The sequence below is a fragment of the Lithobates pipiens genome, unplaced genomic scaffold (assembly GCF_037356315.1).
Source record: "Lithobates pipiens isolate NorthernLeopardFrog02 unplaced genomic scaffold, aLitPip1_a1.2 Scaffold_13, whole genome shotgun sequence".
NCBI lineage: Eukaryota > Metazoa > Chordata > Amphibia > Anura > Ranidae > Lithobates > Lithobates pipiens.
In genome coordinates this window covers 458,207,863-458,213,572 of record NW_027507718.1, presented here as the reverse complement: position 1 = coordinate 458,213,572, position 5,710 = coordinate 458,207,863, and positions in this window count along the sequence as shown.

Genomic DNA, 5,710 nt, shown 5'->3' with positions numbered 1-5,710 from the left:
CTCAGATAGAGTAGCCCCCCCTGGGAATTCATCCAGCATTGCGACTTCCTCATCTTCCCGCTCCTGCTCCTCCACAGCCTGATCAATGACACGACGCAATGCACGCTCCAGAAAGAAGGCATAAGGTACCATGTCACTGATGGCGCCATGGCTGCGACTGACCAGTTTGGTGATCTCCTCAAATGGCCGCAGAAGTCTGCATGTGTCGCGCATGAGCAGCCACTGGCGCGGTGAAAAAAAACCCAGCTCCCCAGAACCGTTTCTTTCGCAGAGTTCATACAGGTAGACGTTAACTGCACGTTTCTGCTGGAGCAGCCTATCAAGCATATAGAAGGTTGAGTTCCATCGCGTCGGGCAATCGCAAATAAGACGTCTGACCGGCAGATGGTGTCGCCGCTGAATGTCAGCAAGGCGAGCCATGGCCGTGTAAGATCTTCTGAAATGGGCCGAGATTTTCCTTGCCTGCCGCAAGATGTCCTGGACCCCAGGGTATTTGACAAGGAATCGCTGCACGACCAAGTTTAAGACGTGTGCCATGCACGGCACGTGCGTGATTTTGCCCTGTTTCAATGCGCTAAGCAGATTGGCACCGTTGTCACACACCACTTTACCAACTGTCAAATTGAGCGGTGTTAGCCACTCATCTGCCTGTGAACGCAAAGCTGAAAGGAGTGCCGGGCCAGTGTGGCTCTTTGCTTCCAGGCACAACAGACGCAGCACGGCATGGCAACGTCTCACCTGGCATGTGGAATAGGTTCTGGGGAGCTTGGGCGGTGCAGTGGAAGAGACGCTAGCAGCGGAAAAGGAGGAGGCAGCTGAGGAGGAGAGGGAGGAGGATGGAGTAGGAGGAGGAGAAGAAGAGTCAGGCCTGCATGCAATCCGTGGCGGTAAAACCAAATCTACACGGGTGCCACGGGTTACATGCTTGACGGCCGTCAGAAGGTTCACCCAGTGGGCAGTAAAACTGATATACCTTCCCTGCCCGTGTTTGCTAGACCACGTGTCTGTGGTCAGATGTATCTTGGCACCGACACTGTGTGCCAGAGATACATTCACTTGCCGCTGAACATGGCCATATAGCTCTGGGATGCCCTTCTCTGAGAAATACTTCCTTCCTGGGACCTTCCATTGTGGTGTTCCAATGGCCACAAATTTGCGAAAGGCCTCCGAGTCCACCAGTTTATATGGCAGTAGTTGGCGGGCTATGAGTTCTGACAAGCCAGCCGCCAACCGTTGGGCAAGAGGGTTATCCGGCGTCATCATTTTTTTACGCTCAAACATTAGGCCCACGGAAGCCTGCCTTTTTGCAGAAAAATGTGAGCTTGGCGTGATGGAAGGTGGAGTGGAGGACAATTGTGAGGAGAGAGGAGAAGGAGAAGTAGAAGACGAGGCTGGACGGTGAGAGCCTGCAGTGTGGCTTTGTGTGTTCCGTTGCTCCCACTGGGCTCGGTGATGGCTGCTCATGTGCCTTCTTAAGGCGGTCGTCCCTAGGTGAGTATTGGGCTTACCGCGACTAACGCGTTGACTGCAAAGATTGCAGATGGCAACGCTATTGTCAGCAGCGGACACGTTAAAAAAAGCCCACACTGCGGAGCCATGTGCCGGTGTCCTGGGAGCGCCAGATGTGACCGTACATGGTCGATGACTCGCTCCTGATACATTTGCAGTCTGCTTTGTCCCTGCTGTGCAATGTAAGTCATTGCTGCTTCTCCTCCCTATCTGCTGGTCCATATCTCCCTCTGAACTCCCCTCCTCTTCCTCTCTTGTGGGCACCCACGTGACATCACTAGACACGTCATCATCAACGTCACCTTCCCCACCGCTATAAGTAGAGTAGGCAGCAACACCGGGGACCAACCTCCTCCTTGGGCTGATCTGGGTACTGGCGTCAGACTGCTGAGTAGCGCTTGTTGCTACCTCCTCTTCCTGATCCAATACCAAGAGTGGCTGCGCATCAGAAATGTCCTCTTGATATGGATCGGAAAATAATTCCAGTGACTCAAGCGGAAGGTATGTGGTGGTGGTGGTGGTGGTCGTGTTGTTGGTGGTAGTGTCTTTGGGGGTGCACATAGCAGAGAGTGAAGAAGAGGGTGCAGATCGAGAGGATGAGGAGGGTGCAGAAGAGTAAGGCTGAGCGAGCCACTCAACCAAGTCTGGTGCATCCTTTAAAGTAATTGAACGCACCTTCTGCAACTTCCCACTTTGGCTCAAGCCTGTTGCTCCTGCCCTACCCCTACCACCCCTGCGGAAGGGCCTGCCTCTTCCTCTGCATGTCATTTTTTAAATGACCCTGTGACAAAACTCTTAGTCCCTATACCGCTGAAGGACTGCTGCAGTATAGGTGAGCGGTCAGCAGTGGTGCACGTCAACCCTATCTATTGTGGACCTATAGCGGTCCTTACAGAACAGCAGACTGTACCGCACTCAAGCCTATGTACCGTAGCACCCTATACCAAGTTACCAGTCCTTATAAGAACTTTTGTGGACCACGCAGGTTGTGTATTAGTGTTTAGCAGACTGTACGTCAGTCCCTATACCGCTGAAGGACTGCTGCAGTATAGGGCAGCGGTCAGCAGTGGTGCACGTCAACCCTATCTATTGTGGACCTATAGCGGTCCTTACAGAACAGCAGACTGTACCGCACTCAAGCCTATGTACCGTAGCACCCTATACCAAGTTACCAGTCCTTATAAGAACTTTTGTGGACCAAGCAGGTTGTGTATTAGTGTTTAGCAGACTGTACGTCAGTCCCTATACCGCTGAAGGACTGCTGCAGTATAGGGCAGCGGTCAGCAGTGGTGCACGTCAACCCTATCTATTGTGGACCGATAGCGGTCCTTACAGAACAGCAGACTGTACCGCACTCAAGCCTATGTACCGTAGCACCCTATACCAAGTTACCAGTCCTTATAAGAACTTTTGTGGACCAAGCAGGTTGTGTGTTAGTGATTAGCAGACTGTACGTCAGTCCCTATACCAATGAAGGACTGCTGCAGTATAGGGCAGCGGTCAGCAGTAGTGCACGGCAACCCTATGTATTGTGGACCGATAGCGGTCCTTACAGAACAGCAGACTGTAACGCACTCAGGCCTATGTACCGTAGCACCCTATACCAAGTTACCAGTCCTTATAAGAACTTTTGTGGACCAAGCAGGTTGTGTGTTAGTGATTAGCAGACTGTACGTCAGTCCCTATACCAATGAAGGACTGCTGCAGTATAGGGCAGCGGTCAGCAGTAGTGCACGGCAACCCTATGTATTGTGGACCGATAGCGGTCCTTACAGAACAGCAGACTGTAACGCACTCAGGCCTATGTACCGTAGCACCCTATACCAAGTTACCAGTCCTTATAAGAACTTTTGTGGACCAAGCAGGTTGTGTGTTAGTGATTAGCAGACTGTACGTCAGTCCCTATACCAATGAAGGACTGCTGCAGTATAGGGCAGCGGTCAGCAGTAGTGCACGGCAACCCTATGTATTGTGGACCGATAGCGGTCCTTACAGAACAGCAGACTGTAACGCACTCAGGCCTATGTACCGTAGCACCCTATACCAAGTTACCAGTCCTTATAAGAACTTTTGTGGACCAAGCAGGTTGTGTGTTAGTGATTAGCAGACTGTACGTCAGTCCCTATACCAATGAAGGACTGCTGCAGTATAGGGCAGCGGTCAGCAGTAGTGCACGGCAACCCTATGTATTGTGGACCGATAGCGGTCCTTACAGAACAGCAGACTGTACTGCACTCAGGCCTATGTACCGTAGCACCCTATACCAAGTTACCAGTCCTTATAAAAACTTTTGTGGACCAAGCAGGTTGTGTGTTAGTGTTTAGCAGACTGTGCGTCAGTCCCTATACCGCTGAAGGACTGCTGCAGTATAGGGCAGCGGTCAGCAGTAGTGCACGGCAACCCTATGTATTGTGGACCGATAGCGGTCCTTACAGAACAGCAGACTGTAACGCACTCAGGCCTATGTACCGTAGCACCCTATACCAAGTTACCAGTCCTTATAAGAACTTTTGTGGACCAAGCAGGTTGTGTGTTAGTGATTAGCAGACTGTACGTCAGTCCCTATACCAATGAAGGACTGCTGCAGTATAGGGCAGCGGTCAGCAGTAGTGCACGGCAACCCTATGTATTGTGGACCGATAGCGGTCCTTACAGAACAGCAGACTGTAACGCACTCAGGCCTATGTACCGTAGCACCCTATACCAAGTTACCAGTCCTTATAAGAACTTTTGTGGACCAAGCAGGTTGTGTGTTAGTGATTAGCAGACTGTACGTCAGTCCCTATACCAATGAAGGACTGCTGCAGTATAGGGCAGCGGTCAGCAGTAGTGCACGGCAACCCTATGTATTGTGGACCGATAGCGGTCCTTACAGAACAGCAGACTGTAACGCACTCAGGCCTATGTACCGTAGCACCCTATACCAAGTTACCAGTCCTTATAAGAACTTTTGTGGACCAAGCAGGTTGTGTGTTAGTGATTAGCAGACTGTACGTCAGTCCCTATACCAATGAAGGACTGCTGCAGTATAGGGCAGCGGTCAGCAGTAGTGCACGGCAACCCTATGTATTGTGGACCGATAGCGGTCCTTACAGAACAGCAGACTGTACTGCACTCAGGCCTATGTACCGTAGCACCCTATACCAAGTTACCAGTCCTTATAAAAACTTTTGTGGACCAAGCAGGTTGTGTGTTAGTGTTTAGCAGACTGTGCGTCAGTCCCTATACCGCTGAAGGACTGCTGCAGTATAGGGCAGCGGTCAGCAGTAGTGCACGGCAACCCTATGTATTGTGGACCGATAGCGGTCCTTACAGAACAGCAGACTGTAACGCACTCAGGCCTATGTACCGTAGCACCCTATACCAAGTTACCAGTCCTTATAAGAACTTTTGTGGACCAAGCAGGTTGTGTGTTAGTGATTAGCAGACTGTACGTCAGTCCCTATACCAATGAAGGACTGCTGCAGTATAGGGCAGCGGTCAGCAGTAGTGCACGGCAACCCTATGTATTGTGGACCGATAGCGGTCCTTACAGAACAGCAGACTGTAACGCACTCAGGCCTATGTACCGTAGCACCCTATACCAAGTTACCAGTCCTTATAAGAACTTTTGTGGACCAAGCAGGTTGTGTGTTAGTGATTAGCAGACTGTACGTCAGTCCCTATACCAATGAAGGACTGCTGCAGTATAGGGCAGCGGTCAGCAGTAGTGCACGGCAACCCTATGTATTGTGGACCGATAGCGGTCCTTACAGAACAGCAGACTGTAACGCACTCAGGCCTATGTACCGTAGCACCCTATACCAAGTTACCAGTCCTTATAAGAACTTTTGTGGACCAAGCAGGTTGTGTGTTAGTGATTAGCAGACTGTACGTCAGTCCCTATACCAATGAAGGACTGCTGCAGTATAGGGCAGCGGTCAGCAGTAGTGCACGGCAACCCTATGTATTGTGGACCGATAGCGGTCCTTACAGAACAGCAGACTGTACCGCACCCAAGCCTATGTACCGTAGCACCCTAGACAGACCAAGTTACCAGTCCTGATAAAGAGCTTTGTGGAACAAGTGAGTTGTGAATGATTAGCAGACTGCAGCAGAAGGGCAGCAGTCAAGTATAATATTCTTTCTATATTTGGAAGAAAGAATATTATACGTGTACAAGCCTATTACCGTACCACTGATACCAGTCCTGAAAAGAACC